This window comes from Pogoniulus pusillus, chromosome 42, assembly GCF_015220805.1.
Source record: "Pogoniulus pusillus isolate bPogPus1 chromosome 42, bPogPus1.pri, whole genome shotgun sequence".
In the NCBI taxonomy this organism is placed as follows: Eukaryota; Metazoa; Chordata; class Aves; order Piciformes; family Lybiidae; genus Pogoniulus; species Pogoniulus pusillus.
The window spans coordinates 4408376-4435792 of record NC_087305.1 but is presented as its reverse complement, the minus strand read 5'-3'; the positions used below and the strand labels follow the sequence as shown (position 1 = coordinate 4435792).

The 27417-nt window shown below is 51.7% G+C and overlaps 1 protein-coding gene across 1 annotated transcript in view; it reads left to right on the top strand.

The window, feature by feature from the left end:
• Positions 1-27417, top strand: part of SNRPG (small nuclear ribonucleoprotein polypeptide G) — a 322953-nt gene that overhangs the window by 269600 nt on the left and 25936 nt on the right. The gene's annotated exons all lie outside the window — the stretch shown is intronic.

Here is a 27417-nt window from a genome sequence, read left to right as displayed (position 1 = left end):
TCCCCAGATCGTTTTGTCTCCAGCCCAGCTGTGGCATTCTGCAGGAGTGCCAAGTGTCTGGGAGCTGTCTGGTGATGAGCAGGGACAGCAGAACACGACACTGTTGTGCCTTGGCAGATAACAGCAAACAAATTGACCTCCTGTACTGCACATCAGTGAACCAAGCTGCTCTGCTGCTCTGGAGAGAGCTGCTCCTCCTGCTTCTCTTTGCTCCTGTCTCTCTTCTCCACATCCACCTTTGTTTTTTCCCCCCCAGTGAGCAGGATCAGGACATTTCCATTTTGGTTCAGTCACAGAGAATCAGGCAGGGTTGGAAGGGACCACAAGGAGCAGCCAGTTCCAACCCCCCTGCCATGCCCAGGGACACCCTACCCTAGATCAAGCTGTGGCCTGAGCAGTGCTGAGCACAGGGGCAGAAGCAGCTCCCTTGCCCTGCTGCCCACACTGCTCCTCAGCCAGCCCAGGATGCCATTGGCTCTGCTGCCCACCTGGGCACTGCTGCCTCCTCTGCAGCTCCTCTCTGCCAGCACCCCCAGCTCCCTCTCTGCCTGCCTGCTCTCAGCCACTCTGGCCCCAGCCTGCAGCTGCTTGGGGTTGTTGTGGCCAAAGTGCAGAACCTGCCCTTGGCCTTGTTCAGTCTCATCCCCTTGGCCTCTGCCCACCCATGCAGCCTGGCCAGGTCCCTCTGCAGGGCTCTGCTGCCCTCCAACAACTCCACAGCTGCTCCTAGCCTGGTGCCAGCTGCAAGCTGCCTGCTGCTGGACTCCATCCCCTGCTCCAGACCATCAATAAAGACATTGAACAGAGCAGCAGCAAACTGCCTGCTGCTGGGCTCCATCCCCTGCTCCAGCTCATCAATGAAGACATTGAACAGGCCCAGGCCCAGCACTGCTCCCTGGGGGACACAACTGGCTGTGGCTTGGACTGGCTGCTCTGTAGAGGTCCCTTTCAACCCCTCCCATGCTGTGACTCTGAGCAAGGCCAGAAGGATTCCATGCTGGAGCTGCCAGCAGTGAGACAGCAACCTCGGAGCTGCTGCAGAGGAGCACTGGGAGGCTGCTGGCAGCTTTTGGGTCCTGATAAGGGGAAGCTTTGGGCCTGGATGTGAGCACAAAGGCTGAGTTTCCTCACTGGGTGCCTGTGCCTGTGCCTGGCTGCTGCACTGGGGCTCACTGTCACTCCTCTTTCCTTTTCCACAGGGCATCTCTTTTCCTTCTCTCCTCCCTGGCTTCCTGCCAGGGAAGCCTTCACTGCTCTCCTCCTCACTCCACTACATTTGGTCTGGCTTTTTTTCTTCTGTTCTTTCTTGCAGCCTCACAGCTCCTTGTGATGAGGGCTGGGGAGGAAGGCAGAAGTGGAGGCTCTGGAGCAGTCTCTGCAGTGCATCCCTCTGGTCCATACTGCAGAGGCATTATTAAGGTCCCCACAGGCTTCTGGCTTCGTGCTGCAGGGCTCAGAATCTGGGCTACCCTTCACAGGGGAGGGAGGATAGTGCTGGTTTGGCTCCTTCCAAATTCAGATAGCTCTGACCTCTGGGGCTGCTCTAATTTCTTGCCTCTCACAGCTCCCTTGCAAGCCAGTGGCAGGCAGCCTGGAATAGCTGTGGTCCAAAAAGGTTTGGGCCAGGTTGCCTCTGGGCCTGGTGCAGTTGTTTGATTTGGTGGCAAAGGAATCAGGGAATCAGGCAGGGTTGGAAGGGAGCACAAGGAGCAGGCAGTGCCAACCCCTGCCATGCCCAGGGACACCCTACCCTAGAGCAGGCTGCACACAGCCTCAGCCAGCCTGGCCTCAACCACCTCCAGCCATGGGGCCTCAACCCCCTCCCTGGGCAGCCCCTGCCAGCCTCTCACCACTCTCCTGCTCAACAACTTCCTCCTCCCCTCCAGCCTCACTCTCCCCACCTCCACCTTTGCTCCATCCCCCCCACTCCTGCAACTTCCTCACAGCCTCAAAAGTCCCTCCCCAGCTTTTTTGGAGCCCCCTTCAGATGCTGCAAGGCCACAAGAAGGTCCCCTGGGAGCCTCCTCTGCTCCAGCCTGCACAGCCCCAACTCTTTCAGGCTGTGCTCACAGCAGAGCTGCTGCAGCCTCTGAGCATCCTCCTGGCCCTGCTCTGGACACTCTCCAGCATCTCCACAGCCCTCTTGGCCCAGGGGCTCCAGAGCTGGATGCAGGACTCCAGGTGGGGTCTGACCAGAGCCACATCTGCAGTGCTGTGTCCAGTTCTGGGCCCCTCCAGTTGAAGAGGGACACAGAAGTGCTGGAGAGAGCCCAGCACAGAGCCCCAGAGATGCTGCAGGGAATGGAAGAGCTCTGTGAGGAGCAGAGCCTGAGGGAGCTGGGGCTGGGAGCTGGGAGCAGAGGAGCTGAGAGGTGACCTCAGCAATGGTTCTCAGTGTGTGCAGGTGAGTGGCAGGAGGCTGCAGCCAGGCTCTGCTGGGGGATGCCAGTGCCAGGCCAAGGGGCAAGGGTGGGAGCTGAGGCAGAGGAAGCTTCATTTAACCACGAGGAGGAATTTTTCCCTGTGAGGGTTCCAGAAGCCTGGCACAGGCTGCCCAGGGGGGCTGTGGAGCCTCCCCCTCTGGAGACCTTCCCCCCCTGCCTGGCTGTGCTGCTGTGTGCTCTGCTCTGGGTGCTCCTGCTCTGGCAGGGGGTGGTTGGACCTGGCTGAGCTTTGGAGGTCCCTTCCAGCCCCTGGCACTCTGTGGTGCTGTGATTCTGACATTCCATGATCCTGTGATTCTCTAACTCTACCAAAGGTGGTGGCAAGAGGCTCTCAGTGCCACGGCTTAGTGAATCAGAAGGTGTTAGGTGCTGGCTTGGCCTCGATGATCTTGAAGGTCACTTCCAACCTGATTCGTTCTGTGAGTCTCCTCGGGCAGCCTTTGCCCATCCCTGTCCTCTGCAGCACAGACCAGCACCAAACCCGAGCTGCTCCTGACACACAGAGACACCCAACCTTGGCTTGGAGGGATGCCTCTGGCCAGCACTGATCACCTCCAGCCCAAGTTTGGAGCTCCAACTGCTGCCTGCTGGCTGTAGCAAGAGTTAAAGCTCTGTGCTTGTCGCCAGCATTGCAGCAAAGGGGCTGAAGCGAGCCTGAAGGGCAGGAATGATGTACTGCATCTTTAACTGGGTGTGTCCGAGCCACTTGCTGCAGTCTGTGCTGCAGTGAGCTTTAAACTGGGCTCTGGCTCCTTAACCATCCCTCCTCAGCGAGAAGCGGAGGCAGCGCGGTCAGAACTGCGGCGGCGGCTGCTGAGCTGCCCCCAGCCATCAGCCTGCGGAGGATGGGGCAAGACATCCCCCAGCTCAGGCACTCAGGCCCTGGCTTAGCTCAAAAACCACTTCCCAGGTGCTGCATTCGGGGAGTTAAAGGGCTCTGAAAGGAGCCAGGCGCAGATTCCAGCGCTCCGCAGCCGGCGGCAGCCTCGCAGCCATCCCGCACCCTGCGCAGCTGCTGCTGCTGCTGCTGCTGGGCGTTGCTGGGTCGGTTTGATGCTGACTAAAGGAGCTGTTGCCTTTCCTTCGGCCCCTTAAATCTCATCTTAAAAGGTGCTGGCTCTGCAGAGCCCTGAGAAGTGGTTTTTAGAGGATTAAGAGGGACTTGGAAGTTGTCTGCTCTGCTCTCCCCGGCCGCGGTGCGGGGCTGCGCAGGTGGCTTCAGCACCTCCAAGCTTGCTGCAGGCTGCTGGCTGCTTGCCCTCTCTGCATGGAAACGTCCTCCTGTAGCACAGAGAGGGCAGGCACCGGCTCAGGCTGTGCATGCCAGGCGGGGCAGGCTGCGTGCAGTGGTTTGGGTGGCAGCAGAGGGCACTTTCTCAGCCTGCCTCGCTGCTCTGGCACACTCTGCTGCTGCCGGGAGAGTCCCAAGGTCACCAAAATGCCTTTGCTGGGTCATGCTCAGCTCTCAGCCTCCTTTTCAGTTGAGGGTTTGAGCACCACAGGCACCCAAGCCTGGGAGCTGAATGACAAACTGCAGTAGTGGCAGAGGTTTTGTTAGCCTACATCCCAAACCCTGCTTTAACCAGGCCAAACCCTGCATTAACCAGACCCAAGCCTGCTTTAACCAGACCAAAGCCTGCTTAAACGAGGCCAAATCCTGCTTTAACCAGACCCAAGCCTGCTTTAACCAGACCCAATCCTGCTTAAACCAGACCAAACTCTGCTTTAACCAGACTAAGCCTGCTTTAACCAGACCAAAGGTGCTGGTACATTGGAACAGGTTGTCCAGGGAGGTGATTGGGATGGAGTTGTCCAGCCTGGAAAAGAGAAAGCTCCAGGGAGACCTAATATCAGCCTGCCAGGACCTGAAAGGGGCTGCAAGAAGGCTGCAGAGGGATCAATTCCTGCAGGAATAGGACCTGTGGCAATGGTTTGAGATGAGAGAAAAGGAGGTTTGGATGGGATGTGAGGAGCAGGTTCTGCAGTGTGAGGGTGGTGGAGCACTGGAACAGGTTGCCCAGGGAGGTAGCTGAGACCCCATCCCTGGAGATAGTCAAGGTGAGGCTTGTCAAGGCTCTGAGCAACCTGATCTAGCTGAGGATGTCCCTGCTGAGTGCAGAGGGGGGTCAGGTCCCTTCCAACCCAGCCCATTCTATGAGCCTCTGACTCTATGAGCCCATTTAGGGCTTTGGTTCAGCAGCAGCTTGCAGGCTGCTGCAGATGGATGCTGCTAAGTCCTTTGCAGGCAGGGCAGAGGATGAGGAGCCCAAGTAAAAGCCACCAGGCTTGCTGCTCATGTGAGTGACTCAGCTCAGAGCCAGCCTCTGGTACTGGCAGAGACAATTTCTGCTTGCCTGTGTGTGAAGTGCTCCCTCCTGGGCACTGGCAGTGAGGAGAAGCTGTTCCCTTCCATAGCATCCTGGGATGGCTGAGGTTGGAAGGGACCTGGAGGTGAGGAGGAAGTTGTTGAGCAGGAGAGTGGTGAGAGCCTGGCAGGGGCTGCCCAGGGAGGGGGTTGAGGCCCCATGGCTGGAGGTGTTTGAGGCCAGGCTGGCTGAGGCTGTGTGCAGCCTGCTCTAGGGTAGGGTGTCCCTGGGCATGGCAGAGGGGTTGGCACTGCCTGCTCCTTGTGGTCACTTCCAACCCTGCCTGATTCTATGACCTCAAGGAGCAGCCAGTTCCACTCCCCTGGCACAGGCAGGGACACCTCCCACTAGAACAGGTTGCTCAGGGCCTCTCTCCTCTGAAATCAGGAGGATTCACAGCCCTGAGCCCCGTGGAGGCTTCAGGGAAGGTTGCAGCTTCCCTCCGGAGTCTCACAGCACATCTGTGCCACAGAAGGTGCAGAGACAGAGCTCAGGAGCTCCTCGAGAGGTGTGGCAGAGCAAAGCCAGGCTGTGCACCACCCTGACAGACAACCAAAGGCTGCTGACTCACCTCCATCCCTGCCGGCACTGGGCGAGCTCGGCTGCCACCCACTGCCAAGGCACAGCTCTGCCTGGTGGGCACCGAGCCTGGGAACGCAGCTGAGACAGCCCTGACACAGCAACCCAGGACCACTGAAGGGCTGATGTGGGAAGGGACAGCAAAGATCACCCAGTTCCAGCCCTCCCTGCCACGGGCAAGGACATCTCCTGCTAGCCCAGGCTGCTCAAAGCCTCACCCAGCCTGCTCTTAAACACTGCCAGGGGTGAGGCATCCACAGCCTGTGCCAGGCTCTCCTCACCTCACAGTGAAGAACTTCCTCTTAGGGTCCTAGAATGGGTTAGGTTGGAAGGGAGCTCAAAGCTCAGCCAGTTCCAACCCCCCTGTGCCATAGGCAGGGACACCTCTCACTAGAAGAGGTCACTCCAGGCCACATCCAGCCTGGTGCTGAACAATTCCAGAGAGGTTGTGGAGCACAGAGCTGGCTGTGAGAAGAGGAAGACTCTGAGAAGGCTTCTGCTCAGCCACAGTCTGTGCCCTGTCAAGGAGAAGACTCTGAGAAGCCTTCTCCATGTCTGCTGCTCTGCACTGACGTCAAACTCCTGTTGCCAGGCAGGCAGGGACCCAATCCCTGCCTGTGCCAAAGCAGAATCAACCAAGCAAGCAAAGGGAAAGAAAAGGACCTGCTGGAAACTGGAAACTCTCTGTAGCAGGCAAGAAAAAGCTTCCCTCTGTCACCCTGCTTTGTTGGTGGTGACTTTGTGCAGAGGAGCTGATTGCCAAGCTCACAGCTCACAGCAGCTCACAGGATGCTAAGGGTTGGAAGAGACCCAAGGAGATCATCCAGTCCAACCCCCCCTGCCAGAGCAGGAGCATCCTATCCAACACAGATCACAGAGGAACACATCCAGACAGGCCTGGAAAGGCTGCACAGGAGGGGACATGAGGTGCTCACAGACACTGGCACAGGTTGAAGGTGGTGAGACACTGGCACAGGTTGAGGGCAGTGAGACACTGGCACAGGTTGAGGGCAGTGAGACACTGGCACAGGTTGAAGGTGGTGAGACACTGGCACAGGTTGAAGGTGGTGAGACACTGGCACAGGTTGAGGGCAGTGAGACACTGGCACAGGTTGCCCAGGGAGAGAGTGGCAGGAGTGGGGGGGATGGAGCAGAGCTGGAGGTGGGGAGAGTGAGGCTGGAGGGGAGGAGGAAGTTGTTGAGCAGGAGAGTGGTGAGAGCCTGGCAGGGGCTGCCCAGGGAGGGGGTTGAGGCCCCATGGCTGGAGGTGTTTGAGGCCAGGCTGGCTGAGGCTGTGTGCAGCCTGCTCTAGGGTAGGGTGTCCCTGGGCATGGCAGGGGTTGGCACTGGCTGCTCCTTGTGCTCCCTTCCAGCCCTGCCTGGTTCTCTGGTGCTGTGAATGCACTCTCTGCTCTGGCACAGCAGCTGCTGGCAGCATGGTGGCACTTGTGCCTCATGTCCCTGCGCTGGAGGAGGACGTTTGGATGCAGAAGAAGGTGAAACCTCCTCCCTTGCTGCTGCTGTTTGCTGCAGCACTGTCTGAGGCAGGCAAGGACTGGGCAGGCACTGCAGGACCCTAACTCCAGCAGCACAAACTGCTCCTTCTGCAGGCATCTACGTGAGGCTGTTCCCTTTGCCTCCTCTCTTCCTGCTGCCAAGGAACCAGCCCCATGGATGCCAAATGGCTGTGCCAGGCGGTGGTCCAGGTCTGCCCACCCTGCTGGGTGCTCTCTGCTGCTTTTGGATTGGATGATCTTGGAGGTCTCTTCCAACCTGGTTGAGTCTCTGCTGCCAGAGGCTGAGCTGCTGCCTGCTGACTCAGCGCTTGGAGCTGTTCCTCGCTGATCTCTTAGTGGCATCTAGCGTTGGGCACCAGGAACGTTTGCTGCTTCGGGGCTGAAGTCACCTTGAGGGCTTCCCCTGAGATGGAGCATGTGGAGAGCCCTTTGCAGGGAGTCTCCACTCCCACATGAGGCCTCTGCAAAGAAACCATTTCTAATCCACTCCTTCTCCCTCCCCTCCACTTCCTCCCCCTCTGCTCTGCCCTGGGGAGACCTCCTCTTGAGAGCTGCCTTCAGTTTGGGGCTCCCCAGGTGAAGAGGGACAGGAACTGCTGGAGAGAGTCCAAGGGAGGGCTGTGAGGATGAGGAGGGGAGTGGAGCAGTGCCTGGGGAGGAGAGGCTGAGGGCCCTGGGGCTGCTTAGGCTGCAGAAGAGAAGACTGAGAAGGGATTGAATCAATGTCTGTAACTCTCTGAGGGCTGGGGGTCAGGAGGGGGGGACAGGCTCTGCTCACTGCTGCCTGGGACAGGAGCAGCAGCAGTGGATGGAAGCTGCAGCACAGGAGGTTGCAGCTCAGCACAAGGGCAACTTCTTGGCTGGAAGGGTCCCAGAGCCTGGCACAGGCTGCCCAGGGAGGTTGTGGAGTCTCCTTCTGTGGAGACTTTCCAACCCCCCCGGATGTGTCCCTGTGTGCCCTGCCCTGGTTGGCACTGCCCTGGCAGGGGGCTCGGACTGGCCGCTCTCTGGAGGTCCCTTCCAACCCCTCCCACGCTGTGCTTCGGCGCCTGGCAGTGCCAGGAGGTGGCACCATTGTCCCGCTGCAGCTGCTCCGCTCCGGCACAGCCCTGCCTTGGGTGCCCTGCTCCTCGGACGGGGGCTGGCCCAGCTCTGGGGGCTGGCATCGCTAGCGGTGGCCTTTGGCACCGCAGCAAACCCTCCGAGCTGCCCCTCCGCGTGGCTGCCCGCGAAGACTCCGTGCAGACCCCCTGAAACTTGCTGCGCCCCCTGAAGTCTTACGTACACCCCTTAAAACCTCACCTGCACCCCCTAAAACCTCACCTGCACCCCCTCAGACCTCACCTGCACCTCCTGAGACCTCACCTGCACCCCTCAGACTTCATCTACACCCCCTAAGACCTCACCTGCACCCCCTGAGACCTCACCTGCACCCCTCAGACTTCATCTACACCCCCTAAAACCTCACCTGCACCCCCTAAAACCTCACCTGCACCCCGAGACCTCATCTACACCCCTTAAAACCTCACCTGCACCCCCTGAGACCTCATCTACACCCCCTGAGATCTCACCTGCACCCCTCAGAATTCATCTACACCCCCTAAAACCTCACCAGCACCCCCTAAGACCTCACCTGCACCCCTTCAGACCTCATCTACACCCCCTGAGATCTCACCTGCACCCCCTAAAACCTCACCTGCACCCCTCAGACCTCATCTACACCCCCTGAGATCTCACCTGCACCCCCTAAAACCTCACCTGCGCCCCCTCAGACCTCACCTGCACCCCTAAAACCTCACCTGCACCCCTCAGACCTCATCTACACCCCCTAAAACCTCATCTAAACCTCCTGAAACTTCATCCACACTACCTAAAACCTCCCCTACACCCCACAAAACCTCCCCTACGCCCCTAAAACCTTATCAACACCCCCTGAAACCTCACCTACATTACCTAAAAACTCCCATACACCCCTAAAACCTCACCTACCCCCCAAAGCCCCCTCCCCTACACCCCCTCCAACCTCTCGCTCCCCACTGAATGCCTGCCCAGGGTCTTGCCCACCCCCGCAGGGGCTGAGTTGGTGAGTTCCGAGCAGCCCAAGCGCAGCTGATCACCATCAGCCCTGTCCGGGCTCCTCTTTAGGCTCATTCCAGCCCTTTTCCAGCAAAGCAGGAATCGCAGGGGGCTGGGAGCAGCCTTTTGCCTTCGGCCACCATCCGGCAGCAGCCAAGGGAAGAGGTTTTTTGGCTGGAGGTAGCTGGGCAAGCCTCCAGCTCCTCTTTTCTCATCGCCTTTTCTGGCCCTTTGGTATTTAACGGTGATTTAGGGAACAAACGGGCAGGGGAAAAGGCGAATTGTGAAAGCTGAGGGCGAGGGAATGGGAGCTTTGTGCGGCTCAGCAAAGGATGCTCTTGGCTGTGCCCAGCTCTGTCTCCCTGCTCTGCTGTTTCGGTGTCTTCTCTGTGTTGGCATCAGGCACAAACCTCCTCCCCCAAGCCCTGGGAGAAGCCCTGTGAGGAGAGGCTGAGGGAGCTGGGGGGGTGCAGCCTGCAGCAGAGGAGGCTCAGGGCAGAGCTGATTGCTGCCTGCAGCTGCCTGCAGGGAGGCTGTAGCCAGGTGGGGTTGGGCTCTGCTGCCAGGCAGGCAGGGCCAGCAGAAGGGGCCAGAGGCTGAAGCTGTGTCAGGGCAGGTTGAGGCTGGAGGTGAGGAGGAAGCTCCTGGCAGAGAGAGTGATTGGCACTGGAATGGGCTGCCCAGGGAGGTGGTGCAGTGCCCATCCCCATGGTGGAGGTCACAGGCTCAGAGGATGTCAGGGGTTGGAAGGGACCCAAAGAGCTCATCCAGTCCAAGCCCCTGCCACAGCAGGACCACACAACCCAGCTCAGGGCACACAGAACACATCCAGACAGGCCTGGGAAGGCTCCACACAAGGAGACTCCACAACCTCTCTGGGCAGCCTGTGCCAGGCTCTGGGACCCTTCCAGACAAGAAGTTGCCCTTGTGCTGAGCTGCAACCTCCTGTGCTGCAGCTTCCATCCACTGCTGCTGCTCCTGTCCCAGGCAGCAGTGAGCAGAGCCTGTCCCCCCCTCCTGACCCCCAGCCCTCAGAGAGTTCCAGACATTGATTCAATCCCCTCTCAGTCTTCTCTCCTGCAGACTAAGCAGCCCCAGGGCCCTCAGCCTCTCCTCCCCAGGCACTGCTCCACTCCCTTCCTCATCCTCACAGCCCTCCCTTGGACTCTGTCCAGCAGTTCCTGTCCCTCTTCACCCGGGGAGGGGGCTCAAGAGGAGGCTGCATGAGGCACTTAGTGCCATGGCTTAGTTAGAAGCATAGAACCAGGCAGGGTTGGAAGGGAGCACAAGGAGCAGCCAATCCCAACCCCCCTGCCATGGGCAGGGACATCTCTCATCACAGAACCAGGCAGGGTTGGAGCACCACAAGGCTCAGCCAGTCCCAACCCCCTGCCTTGCCCAGGGACTCCCTACCCTGGAGCAGGCTGCACACAGCCTCAGCCAGCCTGGGTCGCTCATGAGTTGCTCAGCTGATAGGTTGGACTCGATGATCTCAGAGGTCTTTTCCAACCTGGTCGGTTCTGTGACTCTGTGACTATGCTGGGATGTCTGCCCCCATCCCTCTCCCCCTCCCCCCCAGCCCTCCCTCTCCTCTCAGCTTCCAGAGCAGGGAGGATTTTCCGCCGGGCTCCTGTGCTGGCTGCTGGCCGAAGGCTCCACTCAGCCTTTCAAAAAGCTTTTCTTGTTCTGTGCCCAGGCTCCTGGAGAGCTCAGCTGAAGGACTCCTTTCACAGCCTTCCCTTTCCTAGACAGAAATTGTCTTTTTTTCCTTTCTCCAACACAGCTTCCCTTCTCCTGGCCCACAGCCCTGACGTCAGCCTGCCTTTTGTGATGCTCCAGGAGGCATTGGCTGCTCCTCTCCTTGCCTTTCCCAGGCTTTGAGATGATGGCTGGGGGGAGCTGAGGAAGGGTAAGGAAAAGAAGCTACCCCCCCCCCCCCCCCAGGAGCATCCAAAAGAGCCTTTTGGGTTGGCACTTTCAGTCAAGGAGGAGTCACAGCCCACAGGTGGTTGCCAGAGAGCCCTGAGGATCACAGCTCAGAGGATGGCAGGGGTTGGAAGGGACCCAAGGAGATCATCCAGTCCAAGCCCCCTGCCACAGCAGGACCACACAATCCAGCTCAGGGCACACAGAACACATCCAGACAGGCCTGCAAAGGCTCCACACAAGGAGACTCCACAACCTCTCTGGGCAGCCTGTGCCAGGCTCTGGGACCCTTCCAGACAAGAAGTTGCCCTTGTGCTGAGCTGCAACCTCCTGTGCTGCAGCTTCCATCCACTGCTGCTGCTCCTGTCCCAGGCAGCAGTGAGCAGAGCCTGTCCCCCCCTCCTGACCCCCAGCGAGTTCCAGACATTGATTCAATCCCCTCTCAGTCTTCTCTTCTGCAGCCTAAGCAGCCCCAGGGCCCTCAGCCTCTCCTCCCCAGGCACTGCTCCACTCCCCTCCTCATCCTCACAGCCCTCCCTTGGACTCTCTCCAGCAATTCCTGTCCCTCTTCACCTGGGGAGCCCCAAACTGCAGGCAGCTCTTAAGGTGAGGTCTCCCCAGGGCAGAGCAGAGGGGGAGGCATGTGGGGAAGGTTGTCCCTGAGTTTCTTGGTGCTGATGGCAGGAGCAGAAGGTTGTTTCCATGGAATCATGGAATTGCAGAATCGTTTGGGTTGGAAAAGACCTTCAAGGTCGTCACAGGCAAGCAGTAACCCAGCACTGCCCCAGGGCACCTCCAAGCCATGGTCCTCAGCACCACCTCTCCACAGGCATGGGGATGCCACCAGCACTGCCCTGCCCAGCCCTGGGCCAGGCTTTGAGAACCCTCAAGGGGCAGAAATTGTTCCTCATGGCCAAGCTGGACCTGCCCTGGGGCACCTTGAGGCCATTTCTTCTTGTCCTGTCCCTTGCTCCTTGGCAGCAGAGCTCAGCCCCCACCTGGCTGCAGCCTCCTCTCAGGCAGCTGTAAAGATCCAGAAGGTCTCCCCTCAGCCTCCTTCTGCCCAGCTCATAGAATCAGGCAGGGCTGGAAGGGATCACAAGGAGCAGGCAGTGCCAAGCCCTGCCATGCCCAGGGACACCCTACCCTAGAGCAGGCTGCACACAGCCTCAGCCAGCCTGGCCTCAAACCCCTCCAGCCATGGGGCCTCAACCTCCTCCCTGGGCAGCCCCTGCCAGGCTCTCACCACTCTCCTGCTCAACAACTTCCTCAGCTGCTCCTCCCCAGCTCTCTTCTCCAGACCCTCCCCCACCTTTCTTGCCCTTCTCTGGCCCTGCTCCAGCTCCTCAATGTCCTCCTTGGAATGAGAAGCCCAAAACTGACCTCAGCACTCAAGCTGTGACCTCCCCAGTGCCCAGCCCAGGAGGTCACTGCCCTGGTTCTGCTGCCCACACCATTTCTAATGCCTGCCCTGCAGGCTGCCTGACCTGGGAGGCTCTGGCAGGGAGCTTCTCATCATGGTTGGTGACACCAGAGGGACCACGGCTCAGTGCCCCAGGGGAGCTCAGCTCCTGTGTGCTCTTGAGGGGATGAGGCTCTCCAGGAGCCAGCAAGGAGGTGATGAGGAGGCTTGGCAGGGAGAGGAAGCTGCAGCAGACTCTGCAGAGGGCATTTTGCTGGTGGGTGGAGGGGGCAGCTCTTGTGAAAGGAGGCAGCTGGCAGGGATGGCATCACCAGAGGCCGAGCTGGGATGTCACAGCTCAGGAAACCATTGCAACACAGCTCCAAAATAGAAACCATCCTCAGAAACCCAAACTCCTTCTTCCTGCCAGAATTCCCCTTCCTTGCATCAGCCCAGGGCTGTTGTAAGGCCTGAAGGGGCAGAGACTGCAACCAGGGAAGCATTGGCATGGGTTGGGTTGGAAAGGACCTCAAAGTGCCAACCCCCTCCTGCCATGGATAAGGACACCTCTCACCAGCACAGGTTGCTTAAGGTTTGATCCAGCCTGGTCCTGAACATCTCCAGGGAGGTTGTGGAGCACAGAAGCACAGAATGTGATCTTTGATCACATTCTGTGCTTCTGTGCTCCACAACCTCCCTGGGCAAACCTGTGCCAGGGTCTCACCACCCTCAACCTGTGCCAGGGTCTCACCACCCTCAACCTGTGCCAGTCTCTCACCACCCTCAAGAATTCCTCCCTCCTCTCCACTCTCTTCCAACCCAAAGTCATCCCCTCTCATCCTATCCCTCCCAACCCTTGTCCACAAGCCCCTCTCCACCCATGCCCACTGATTCATGTCCCCCCCCAAGTGCCATGTCCACACATTTCTTGATCACCCCTCAGGGATGAGGACTCCAGAACCTCCCTGAGCAGCCTCTTCCAGTGCCTGACCACTCCTGCAGGAAAGAAATCTTCCCTCAGCTCCAACCCAAAGCTCTCCTGGTGCAACCTGAGGTCTTTTCCTCTCACCCTGTCCCCTAAGAGCCCAACACCCACCCAGTTCCAGCCTCCTTGAAGGGAGCTGTAGAGAGCCAAGAGGTCTCCCCCTCAGCCTCCTCTTCTCCAGACTCTCAGCTCTGCTTTCTCTGCTCCTTGCACTCAAAATTTTCCAGGCTTGGCAAGCTCCCAGCTCTGGAGTTTGTTTTGCAAGTGAACAAAACCAGCTCAGTGCTGCCGGGCGCAGGAGCTGCCGTGGGGCTCCTCAGGCTCCCCCTGATGCCATCTTTGCCCCTCCAGTTGGCTTCCAGCCCCCACCTCAGCACAGAGCCGTGGGCAGGGTGGGGTCTCCTCAGCCACGGTGCTCCTGTCCCCGCCCAGGGGCACAGTGTTTGCTCCTCTGTAAGGGCACTGAGCAGGCTGGCACCATGGATTCATGCCCCTGCTTCATCTGTGAGGGGGTCCCTGTGCTGTCACCAGCCCATCCTCGTCCTGACCCCAAATCACCTCTGGAGGGGACCCTCATGGTGACATCAGCACAGCCTCATTCCACCCCCAGCTCATCCATGGAAGGATCCTTGTGGGGTCACCAAGCTGTCCTCATCCTATGCCCACCTCATCTGCAGAAGGAACCCTCCTGGTGCCACCAACCTGTCCTCATCCTATGCCCATCTCATCTGTAGAAGAAACCCTCCTGGTGCCACCAACCTGTCCTCATCCTATGCCCACCTCACCTGTAGAAGGAACACTCCTGGTGCCACCAACCTGTCCCCACCTCATTTGTAATAGGGACCCTCCTGGAGCCACCAACCTGTCCTCATCCTATGCCCACCTCATTTGTGATGGGGACCTTCCTGGAGCCACCAACTTGTCCCCATCCTGTGCCCATCTCATTTGTAATGAGGACCTTCCTGGTGCCACCAACCTGTCCTCATCGTGTCCCCACCTCATCTGTAGAAGGAACCCTCCTGGTGTCACCAGCCTGTCCTCCTCTCTTTGCCACCTCATTCCTGCAGGGACTGCCTCCTTTCAGTGTCACCAGCCCATCTTCATCCTGTCCCCATCTCATTCGTGGAGGGGACCCAGAGCTCACCCTGGCAGTGTCCCCTCCTGCTCGAGGCTCCCAGGCAGGCAGCTCAGCCCCACCGCAGTCCCTCGGTCCCGATCACTGCCTGAGGACAGCGACAGGGGTGGAGGGGACACAACAAACCTCGCCCTAGACAGCTGCTGCCTGCTCCACCCTGCCAGCTGCTGGAGGCTCACTGCAATCCATTTTGAGCCCAGTTCAGCACTTTTTGGTGCCTTGTGGCCAAGTGAATCACCAAATTCTGGCTGGGGAGAGACTAGACCCTAAGGCCTGCTTGGAAGAGACCCTGAGGTCACTGAGTCCAACCATAACTCATCACCTCCCTGCACACAACTAACTCTCAGGCCATGTCCCTGAGCTCCTCATCCAAACATCTGAACCCCTCCGGGGTTGGTGACTCCACCACCTCCCTGGGCAGCCTCTTCCAGTGCCCCAATGACCCTTTGGGTGAAGAAATTGTTCCTCCTGAACCTTCCCCTCCCTGCTGCAAGCCTGAGTCAAGGCTGCAGGTCCAAAGGCAGCAGCTGTGCAGGGACCATTGGTTGGGCTGAGGGTGCAAAGCTGGAACCTTCCCCTCCTGGGCTTCACCTGGCTTGGGAAAGGCAGGTGTGAGACGCTGTAAGATCGCTGAGGATCTCCAAAGGGCTTGGGAACATCCGATCCCTGCAGGCTTTTTTTTCTCTCTCTTTGTCTCCTCTTCCCAGAGGAGTTCTGGCAGCCTGGACCTGTTCTACCTGTGTGTGACTTCCCTGGGCAGGTACAAATTCCTGCCGGGCTGAGTCACACACGCAGAGCTCCCCGAAGCTCCCAGGTCCTTGCCCTCCTCTCTCCAGCTTCCGAAGGTGACTCATTCCCGTGGGAGGTGCAGTTGCCTATCTGCAGCGGGCAGCCTCAGCCCTCTCTTTGCTTTCCCACGTTCCCCAGGAAAGCCAAGTTTTGGGGCTTGGGTTGGGTTGGTTCCCTCCCCATCCTCCCCCCCCCCCCCATCCTCCCTCCTCTCCTCTGCGCTGCTCCGCCGATGTTATCCCAAACTTCCCAACTGGTTCCCCGCGGATGCCCGGGAGGTCGCTGCGTGGGGGCCGCGGCGCTGACTCAGCCTTGCCCGGGGTGGCGTTGGCGAAGCTCTGCCAGGCAGGCACAATGCAAATGATGGATCCGCCGGCAGAGAGAGGGCAAATCCGGGCGGCCCTGGGCATGTGCCACGCATTGTGACCCGCTGCTGTGCCTTCTGCCACCCGGGGGATTGATGAGCCCCACGGACTGAGGGCTTCTGTTCGGCCAAGCAGGAGCCTTCCGCCGGGACTTGGCTCCTTTGTTTCGTTCCTCTCCCTCCGCTGGAGGCTGAGGTCCCTTCGCCCTGTCCTGCTGGCACGGAGAGGCTTCCTCAGCCTGGACACCTGGCGGTGGGCGTCCGGGATGTCCTACTTGGGGGGCAGGGTGTCCCACCTGGAGGGTCTCAGCTGCTTTGGAAGGGTATCCAGATCTTCCCAGCCCCTTCCCGGTGTGTCCTGCAGCCCCCTGGGGTCTGCTCCCCCCATGCCCTCCCACCTGGAGGGTCTCAGCTGCTTTGGAAGGGTATCCAGGTCTTCCCAGCCCCTTCCCGGTGTGTCCTGCAGCCCCCTGGGGTCTGCTTCCCCCATGCCCTCCCACCAGGTAGAGCCCATCTGCATTGGAAGGACATCCTGAGCCCCCCAAAACCCTCCCAGTGTGTCCTGCAGCCATCTGGGGTCTGCTTCCCCTAAATCCTCCCACCTGGAGGGTCTCAGCTGCTTTGGAAGGGTATCCAGATCTTCCCAGCCCCTTCCCATTGTGTCCTGCAGCCACCTGGGGTCTGCTTCCCCCATGCCCTCCCACCAGGTAGATCCCATCCGCACTGGAAGGACATCCTGAGCTTCCCAGCCCCTTCCCGCTGTGTCCTACAGACGTTTAGGGCTCTGCTCCCCCCAAACCCACCCCAACACCCTCCTGTCCTCCCCAGCTCCACAGATCCCCCCCTCCCCACACTGCTGTCATGGCAACGGGGTCCCACCGCAAAGCCCTGGGGGAAAAGCCCCCTGAGGATGAGGAGGAGAAGGGGAACTGGGGGGGGAAGGAAAGGGGGAAAGGAGGGGAGAGGGAGCAAGGAGGAGGGAAGGAAAGGGGGAAAGGAGGGGGAGGAAAGGGGAAGGAAGGGGGAGGAAAGGGGAAGGAAGGGGGAGGAAAGGGGAAGGAAGGGGGAGGAAAGGGGAAGGAAGGGGGAGGAAAGGGGAAGGAAGGGGGAGGAAAGGGGAAGGAAGGGGGAGGAAAGGGGAAGGAAGGGGGAGGAAAGGGGCAAGGGGGAGGAAGGAGGCAAAGGCAGAGGAAGGAGGCAAAGGGGAGGAAGGAGGCAAAGGCAGAGGAAGGAGGCAAAGGGGAGGAGGGAGCCAGGGGAAGAAAAGGGGAGGAAAGGGGCAAGGGGGAGGAAGGATGCAGAGGGAAGAGGGAGGAAAAGGAAAAAGGGGAAGAAAAGGGGAAGGGGGAGGAAGGGGGAAAGAGAAGCGGGGAAAGAGGAGACGGGGAGAGGGGAGAGGGAGAGGGAGAGAAGGAAAGGGGGAGGAGGGGAGAGGGGGAAGGAGGAGGAGAAGGACAAACAGGCTGCGGCGTGGGGCCGGCTGAGGGCAGGGCCAGACGTGCAGCCGCTCCAGTGCTCCCCAGCTGGCCGCCGCCGCAGCTCAATGGCCCTTGTGTGCGGCGGGAACGGAGGCGGCTGGGGCTGACCGCGGGCGCTTACGGCGAGACCACAGCGGCCGCAGCACCTGGCAAAGCGACCTGACCCCCACCGCGGCACCAGCTCCGGAGCTGCTGCTCCATCCTCTGCTGCCAGGGATTCCTGCTTGGGCTGAGCCTGATGCGCACCTGGGGAAGGAGAAATGCGCGGATTAAAACAAGAGAGTCAGTAGGGAAATGGATTGGGAATTGAATGGAGGTTAAAAAAGAATGGAAAGAGGATTTTAAACTAAAAAATTTAATTGATTTTTTAACAAGTTTAAAGCCAAGATTTAAATTTTTTAATTAGGATTTAATAATTTAAATTAAAATCAAAATTTTAAAATTAAAATCAAAATTTTAACATTAAAATCAAAATTTTAAAATTAAAATCAAAATTTTAACATTAAAATCAAAAATTTAACATTAAAATCAAAATTTTAACATTAAAATCAAAATTTTGCAGAATTTAATCTAAATTTTAAAAAAATCTCAATTTTTTAAATGAAATCTTAGTTTAAAAATTAAATCGAAATGTTAAAAAATAAATCTAAATTGTAAAAATAATAAATCTAAATTTTAAAAATTAAATCTAAATGTAAAAAAATCTGAATTGAAAAATTAAATCTAAATTTTAAAAATTAAATCTAAATTTTAAACAAATTAAATCTAAATTTTAAACAAATTAAATCTAATTTAAAAAAAAATTAAATCTATTTTTAAAAAATTAAATCTAAATGTAAAAAAAAAATCTTAACTTAAATATTAAATCTAATTTTTTAAAGTATTAAATCTAACTTTTAAAATTTAAATCTAAATGTAAAAAATTCAATCTGAATTGAAAAATTAAATCTAAATTTTTAAAAAATCAACATTTTTAAAAATTAAATCTAAATGTAAAAAAATCTGAATTTAAATATTCAATCTAAATTTTAAAAGTATTAAATCTAACTTTAAAAAATTAAATCTAAATGTAAAAAATTAAATCTGAATTTTAAAATTAAATCTAAATTTTAAAAACATCTAATTTTTAAAAATTTAATCTAAATGTAAAAAAATCTGAATTTAAAAATTCAATCTGATTTTTTAAAAAATTAACTCTAAATTTAAAAAAATTAAATCTAAATGTAAAAAAAAATCTAAATAAAAAATTTAATCTAAAATTTAAAATTTAAATCTAAACCCCCCAAAAATTAAATCCCTATTTTAAAGACTCAAATGAAAATTAAATATTGAAGGCAAAAAAAAAAAAGGGAATTAAAAATTAATGAATTAAAAATATAATTGACTGAAAATTAATTAAAATAAAGGGAATTGAAGGGGAAAAAAAGGGAAATAAAAATTAATAAATTAAAAATAGATTCGACTGAAAATGAATGAAAATAAAGGGAATTGAATGGGAAAAAATTAATTAAGTGACTTAAAAATGAATAGAGAAATGGAAAAAAAATGGAATTGACTGAAAATGAATGAAAATAAAGGGAATTGAATGGGGAAAAATAAGCGAAATAAAAATGAATAAATAAAAAACAGAATTGACTGAAAATGAATTAATATAAAGGGAATTGAATGCTCAAAAGAAGTGAAATAAAAATTACTAAGTAAAAAATTAGAATTGACTGAAAATGAATTAAAGTGAATTGAAGGCCAAAAAAAAAAAGTGAAGTAAAAATTAATAAATTAAAAATAGATTTGACTGAAAATGAATCAAAATAAAGGGAATTGAAGGGGAAAAAAGGTGAAATAAAAATGAATAAGTAAAAAATTAGGATTGACTGAAATTGAATTAAAATAAAGGGAATTGAAGGCAGAAAAAAAAAAGGTAAATAAAAATTAATAAATAAAAAAATAGATTTGACTGAAAATTAATTAAAATAAAGGGAATTGAAGGCCAAAAAAAAAAGTGAAATAAAAATTAATAAATTAAAAATAGAATTGACTGAAAATGAATTAAAATAAAGGGAATTGAAGGCAAAAAAAATAAGAGAAATAAAAATTAATAGAAAATTTAAAAATTAGAATTGACTAAAAGTGAATTAAAATAAAGTTAATTCAATGGAAAAAATAAGTGAAATAATAATAATAATAATAATAATAATAATAATAATAATAATAATAATATCAATAATAATAATATCAATAATAATAAAAATCTATAACAATAGCAATAATATCAATAATAATAATATCAATAAAAATTGATAAATGAAAAAATAGAATGGACTAAAAATGAATGAGAGTGAATTGAGGACTGGGGAAAAAATATTAAGATAAATAAAAATGACTAAATGAAAATAAATAGGATTGATTAAAAATTAAAGGGAATTGATGATTGAAAAATAATAATTAAGCTAAATAAAAATGAAATGAAAAAAAATTCGAATTGACTAAAAAGGAATTAAAATGAAGTGAATGGGGGAAAAATGGATTCAGGTAAATAAAAATCAAGAGATAAATGCTCCCCCCCCCCCCCCCAAAAAAAAAAAGTAATAAACTACTAAAAAGGAATTAAAAGTAATTAAAAAATATGTAGTTAATAAGGAATTAATATTGAGTTAATAATAAATTAATATTGAATTAATAAGAAATAATACATAATTAATAAATACATAAAGAATCAATACATAAATAATAAATACATAACCATTAATAAATACATAATAAACTATCCACAATAAATAGTTTTTATAATATATAATAAACAGTCGGCAAATAATAGATAAATAATTAATAATAATACAAATTACTAAATAATCAATAGCACATAATGAATAAACAATGATAAATTGATTAAATAATATGTAATCGTTAATCGATTAAAAAATAAACAAATAATCAATAGGAAATAGATCGTTTTAATAAGTAAATGATAAATAGCAAATTGAGCCTTTTAATAGGCTATAATTAAGGATGGATAAATACCCAATAAAAACTAATGAGTAAATAATAAATAGCAAATGGATCCTTTTAATAATATATAATTAAGGATGGATAAACGCTCAATAATAACTAATAGGCAAATAATAAGTAGCAAATTGATCCTTTTAATAAGCTATAATTAAGAATGGATAAACGCTCAATAATAACTAATAGGTAAGTAATAAATAGCAAATTGATCCTTTTAATAAGCTATAATTAAGAATGGATAAATGGCCAATAATAACTAATAAGTAAATAATAAACAGCAAATTGATCCTTTGAATAAGCTATAATTAAGAATGGATAAATGGCCAATAATAGCTAATAAGTAAACAATAAATAGCAAATTGAGCCTTTTAAAAAGCTATAATTAAGAATGGATAAATGGCCAATAATAACTAATAAGTAAATAATAATTAGCAAATCGACCCTTTTAATAATAAATAACTATTAATTAATAAATGCTCAATAATAAATAATAAATAGTTTAAATAAAAGAAAATAGTTAAGTGGGAAATAAATAAATAAATAAATGCCCAATAATAAATTGATCTTTTTAATAAGTTGTAATCAATAATGGACAAACACTCAATAATAAATATTAATCAACGATAAATAGTTTAATTTATATATAATAGCTAACCAATAAATAATCAATAGACAATAAATAGCAAATTGATCGTTTTAATAAGCTATAATTAATAATGGATAAATGCCCAATAATAAATAATAAGTAAATAAGAAATAATCATTAGCAAATTGATCATTTTAATACGTTATAATTAATAATGGATAAATGTCCAATAACAAATAAATAATCAATAATAAATAATCAATAGCAATTTGATAATTTAAATAAGATATAATTAATAATGGGCAAATGTCCAATAATAAATAAATAAATAAATAATCATTAGCAATTTGATAATTTAAATAAGCTATAATTAATAATGGATAAATGCCCAATAATAAATAATAAGTAAATAAGAAATAAGAAATAATCATTAGCAAATTGATCATTTAAATAAGATATAATTAATAATTGATAAATGCTCAATAATAAATACAGAACAAACAATAATGGTTAAAATAATATATCCTTGTTAATCGATAAATAATAAATCATTAATAACTCGCAAATGCTAATAAATAATTCGAATAATATATAATAAGTAATTGATAAACAATGAATAATAAATGGAGACGAAGTAATTGATAAATAATGAACAGCAAACGACGCATCCTCAATAAATAACTTCATTAATACCTAATAACCAATTGATTAATCAACTTGAACAGCAAACCCAAACCCCCTTTTAAAAGCATCGATTCGCCACAACGCATCAAACGAGCCCCAGATATGCCCCAGAGAGGCTCAAATTCAGCTCAAGGGGGGGGTGGGGGAGGGGAAAGGAAAGGAGGAAAAGAAATAAACAAACAAATAAATGAAGTTGGAAGTCATTAATCAATTAATTAATGCTCAAATTCGATGCTAACGAAAGTAATCAATCAACTGCTGAGCATCAATTCCAACCTGCTCCCCCCTCTCCCCCCTCCCCCAAAAAAAAACCACGAAAGAAAAATCAGCAAACAATGAAATTTATCCCTAATTGGGCTAATTAATGACTCATTAATTAAGTACCTCAACGGATTTACCTTCAACTCCCTCCCCAACCTGCAACCAGCAGCTCGCAGCCACTCCCTGCTTTAAGTGCCCAAGTTTTAACCTTTAGCTCTCAAATCTTTTATTTGTGGAGGTTTTTTTTTGGGGGGGGCCGCAAGGAAAAGCTTTGATATTGAAGAGTTAAAGACAAACACCTGGGAAAAGAAGAAACCCCCCCGAAAAAAGCGTTTATTTAGGAGAAAAAGAGAAAGAAAACAACAAAAACCGCTCTAAAGCGCCTGGAAATTAAAACCGACATTGGCGAGGCTGAAGGGGGGGGGGGAGGGGGGGGGGGGGGGGGAAGGGAATCCCAAAATCCCAGCTAATGAAAGAGCCTTTTTTTAGGGAGCTGGCGGCAAAAAAAAAACAACTCCAGAGATAAAGCCAAGGGAAAAAATCTCCTGTAAGGCCTCAGTTTAAAGAGGGGGGGGAAGGTTTGAGCGCCCCCCCCGGAAACATTTACAGTGCAGGGATTTGAGCATCCTTGGGCTTGGGTCACAGCCAGCCCAGGGCAGACTTTGGATTAGGTTTGGTGAATCCTCAACCCAAAGATAAAATAAAGGGGGGGGGGGGGGGGGGGGGAGGTTGGAATGATCCCCCCCCCAAGCTCTGAAACCATCCCATCAACCCCCCCCCCCCGAAATAATTTAGGGTGCAGTGATTTAAGCATCCTGCCGTTGGGACCCATCCAGCCCAGGGCAGAATGAGGACCTTTGGGTTGAGGATTCATCAAATCTACCTAAGACATCAAATGAGGGAGGAGGAGCGGGGGGGGGGGGGGGGGGTGGGGAACTCCCCTGGCTCCTCTCCCCCCCCCCCCCCCCCCCCCCCGAAATAATTTAGGGTGCAGCGATTTGAGCATCCTGGCGTTGGGACCCATCCAGCACAGGGCAGAATGAGGACTTTGGGTAGATTTGATGAATCCTCAACCCAAAGACATCAATTGTGGGGGTGGGGGGAGCAGGGGAGCGACTCCTTCGACTCCTTCCCCCCCCCCATTAATTTAGGGTGCAGTGATTTGAGCATCCTAGGGTCGGGACCCATCCAGCAGAATGGGGACCTCGGGTAGGAGATTTAATCAATCCTCAGACCATAAAGGAAATAAACGGGGAGGGGGTGAGGGTGGAGGGAGGGAAATGACCCCCCCCCCCTCCCCCCCGATCCCCTCCCGACCCCCTACTCCCACCCCCCCCCTGCGCAGGGCTGATTGATTTCTGCTCTCAACAGCAGCGAACCAGCGCAAAACCCCAGCCCGGTGACGACAGTTTGGGTTTTTTGGGGGGGGGAGAACTTCGGAGCAGAGCAGGGAGGGGTCCCGGGGGGGGGATTAAGGAGTGCAGGGGAAGGGTGGGGGGACGACGAGGGGGGGTTGGAAAGAGATGTTTTCCCTTTTCCTAGCTTTTCACGGGGCCAATCCAAAGCAAACAGCAGGCAGAGGCTGCCCGGCGGGCACAGGCACACAGCCCCCTTGTTAGACAGCGGCTGCGGGGCACGGAACCGGGCGGGGGGAGGGGGAGGGCAGGGGGGGGGGGGAGGGATTCTTGTTTCTGTCTTTCCTTTTTTTCTGTTTTATTCACTTTATTTCCTTTTTTTCCCCTTTTTCCCATCTTGTTTCCCCCCCCCCCTTTTTTTTTTCCCCCTCTCTGTTCGTCTTTATTTTTCCTTCATTTTCTTCTTGTTTATCCTTTTTCCCTCTTCATCTTTTTTGCTTTTCCCCTTTTCTTCTCTTTTTCCCCCTTTTCTTCTCTTTTTCCCCTTTTCTTCTCTTTTCCCCCTTTTCTTCTCTTTTTCCCCTTTTCCCTTTTCTTCTTTTTGCCTCCTTTTCCCCCCTTTTCCCCTTTTTTTTCTCTCTTCTCCCATTTTCTTCCCTTTTTCTTTTCTTCCTTTTTCCCTTTCCCCCTTCTTATCTTTTTCTCTCTTTTCCCTTTTTCCCTTATTCTTTTCCCCTCCTTTTTCCCTTCTTCTTTTTCCCCTTTTTCCTTTTCTTCTTTTCTTCCCCTTTTTTTCCTTTTCCTTTTCTTCTTTTTTCCCTTTTCCCCCTTTTTATCTTTTTCTCTTTTTTTCCTTTTCTTCTTTTTTTTTTCATTTTCCTTTTTTCCCTTTTCTTCTTTATTTCCCTTTCCCACTTTTCCCCTTTTCTTTTTTCCTTTTTTTCCCTTTCTTCTTTTTTCCCCTTTCTTCTTTTTTCCCCTTTTCCCCTTCTTATTTTTTCCTTTTTTCTTTTTCTTTTTTTCTTCCCTTTTTCCATTTTCCTTTTCTTCTTTTTTCCTTCCCCCCCCCTTTATCCTTTTCCCCTTTTATTCCTTTTTCCCCTTTTCTTCTTTTTCTCCATTTTTTCCTTTATCCCTTTTTTCCTTCTTTTTACCCTTTTTCCTTCTCTTCTTTTTTCCCTTTCCCTCTTTTTCTTCTCTTTCTCATTTTACCTTTTCTTTTTTCCCCTTTTTCCCTCTTTCTTCTTTTTCTCTTTCTTACTCTTCCAGGTTTTTTCCCTTTTCCATGTTTTCTTTTATTTCCCTTTTTTCCCTTTATTTTTTCTCCTTCTTTCTCTTTTCTTCTGTACTTTTTTCTCTTTTTTAATCCTTCCTCTTCCCTTATTCCCCCCCCCCCATTTTATCCTCATTTTTCCCTTTTTTCTTTTTTCCTTTTTTTCTTTTTCCTTTCTCTTTTTTCTGGTTTTTTTCCCTTCTTTTCTTTTCCTCCTTTTTTTTTCCTCACTGCCACATCAGAACATTTCATTGTTAAAAGGATCTTGGGACACAGATCTGTAGGGTTGGGAAAAGAGACCTTGGAGCTGGGGCTGGGCATAGCTGGGCCCCTGCCCAGTGCTCCCACAGCAGAGCCCAGCTGGCCAGGGGCACCCAGTGGGTGCTGGGGGTGATGGTGAATGCTGGGGCTGTTGGTGGGTGCTGGGGATGCAAGTGGCTGCCAAGGATACTGGTTGGTGCTGTGGCTGTCAGTGGGTGAAGGGGATGTCAATGGGTGCCAGGGATGCTGGTGGGTACTGGGAATGCCCACACACAGCTGACCCAAGGCCTGTTGGCAGAGAGTGAGGGAGGCTTGTGGGAGACCTCAACCAGATCTCTGACTGGATTTTCATTGGTCAGACACAACCTATTGGACCAGACCTTCCCCAATGATCCTTTCTAACCCAACTCAACCCAGCCCAACCCAAACTAACTCAACTCAACACAATCCAAACTAACTCAACTCAACCCAAACTAACTCAACATGAACCAAAACAACCCAAAGCAATCCAACTCAACTCAACCCAACTCAACCCAAACTAACTCAGCCCAACTCAACTCAACCCAAACCAACTCAACCCAACTCAACTCAGCCCAAACCAACTCAACCCACCCCAATCCAAACAGTCTCAACCCAACTCAGCCCAATCCAACCCAACTCAGCCCAATCCAATTCAACTCAACTCAACCCATCCCAATCCAAACCAACTCAACTCAAACCAACCCAACCCGTTCCGTGCTGCTCTCCTGAGTAACCTGTGCCAATGTCTCCTCACTCTCTGTGCTACACAACCTCCCTGGGCAACCTGTGCCAAGGTCTCACCACCCTCACTGCAAAGAACTTCTTCCTCACATCCAGTTTCAGTCTCCCCTCTGCCACTTCAAACCCATTCCTCCTCCTCCTCCTCCTCCTCCTGCCATTCCAAGCCCTTCTCAATAGTCCCTCTCCAGCCCTCCTGCAGCCCACTTCAGATCCTGTAAGGCCACTCCAAGGTCAGAAGAGCTTCTCCCAGTCACCTCCTAGTGTCACACAAGCCTAAATCCAGTGGGTTCTGCCCCCATTACACCAGCACACTGCATCTTCATACTGGGAGGGAAGAGCTTGCCTGTGACTTCCTGGTTGGCTTTCGAGGGACTTGGGATCATTCCCAAATTCCTTTGGCCTTACTGCTCCTGTTCCTCCCTGCCAGCTCCACCGGCCCCACCACCATTCCAGTTCTGGTGGCAGCTTCCCCCAGTGAATCACTGCAGGGGTGGGAGGAGGATTGCACTGCAGGAAGCTTCTCTTGACAACTAAATATCCTGGTTGCCATCCCAGGAAAGGGAGCTGGAAGCCAAGAACAGAGGGAGCAGCACAGCCTTGCCCTCACTGGGGTCGCCTTCCTTCACTTAGCTGGAAAGTGACTCACCAGAGGGTTTGGGGACCCTTTGTGGGGACAGCAGGAAGCCCTCCCTGCTCATGGGCACTGACATCCTGCACTGCAGCAGCTGCTGGAGCCTGACTTGCTTCTAAAGATCTTTCTCGTGGTGCACAAGCAGTGGTTGGGTCTGGTCTTTCCCAAGGGTTGGGTCCTCCTCGAGGTGCAGAAGCAGTAGTTGGGTTTGATTTTGAAGGTCTTTTACAAGGGTTGTGCCCTCCCTGTGTTGTGTCCACCTCACAGTGGACAAGCAGTGGCTGGATCTGGCCTTGAAGGTCTTTCCCAAGGGTTATGTCCACCTCATAGTGGACAAGCAGTGGCTGGATCTGGCCTTGAAGGTCTTTCCCAAGGGTTATGTCCACCTCACAGTGCACAAGCAGTGGCTGGATCTGGCCTTGAAGGTCTTTTCCAAGAGTTATGTTCATCTCACAGTGCCCAAGCAGTGGTTGGGTTTGATCTTGAAGGTCTTTCCCAAGGGTTGTGTCCACCTCATGGTGCCCAAGCAGTGGTTGGGTTTGATCATGAAGGTCTTCTCCAAGGGTTGTGCTCTCCTCGTGTGGTGTCTACCTCATGGTGCCCAAGCAGTGGTTGGACTTGATCTTGAAGGTCTTTCCCAAGGGTTGTGTCCACCTCATGGTGCCCAAGCAGTGGTTGGGTTTGATCCTGAAGGTCTTTCCCAAGGGTTGTGTTCATCTCATGGCGCCCAAGCAGTGGTTGGGTTTGATCCTGAAGGTCTTTCCCAACCTCAGCGATCCTGTGTGAAGGGCTGGGTTGGGGTCCCGGGGACAAGCCAGCAGGGTTAGGTTGGGATGCTCCAAGAGATGGAGGACCGAGGTTGAGCAGGCTCCGGAGCCAACTCTCGCTGCCGCTGGGGCTCCGGTGGGATCCGGGGCTGGCTGCTGTGCTGGCACCGCTGGGCCAGAGCAGGCGCTGGGATTTGGGGAGCAGCCATCCTCCTGCCGGCCCCTTCAAAGAGCTGCTTTCAAGTGCTAAGGGGAGATGCTATCAGCTGGGAACGCCGCGAAGGCTCCGACCGCAGGGCTGGGAGCAGCTCCCGCGGGGACGCCGGCGGAGCACCGGCAGGGTGAGGGGCGGGGGGGGGGCTACCAGCACTGGGGAGGGGATGGAGTCGTCCACCTGCACCCCCACGGCGCTGCCCCCTCCCATGCACCTCGTTTCAGAGGCCAAATCCCATCTCAGGAGGCTTCTAAGGCTGTCCCGGGAGGAAACCTCCAAGGGCTGCTGGAGCCGTGCTGGCATCGTGCTGGTCTCTGGTGCCCGTGGCTCGGTGGGCATGTGCCAGCCCCCAGCCCCCCCCGCTGCTCCCCAGCGCTGTGTGCCACTCACTCCCCCCCCAAAAGGAACCTGGGCTCAGCCCCCGTGGATTTGGGGATGAGAGAGGCTGGGCTCAGTGAGGTAGGAGTGGGCTGCGCTGGGGCGAGGAGAGGGTGAGGAAGGGGCGAGGAAGGGGTGAGGAAGGAGAAAGGGGTGAGTTAGGGGCGATGGAGGAGGAAGG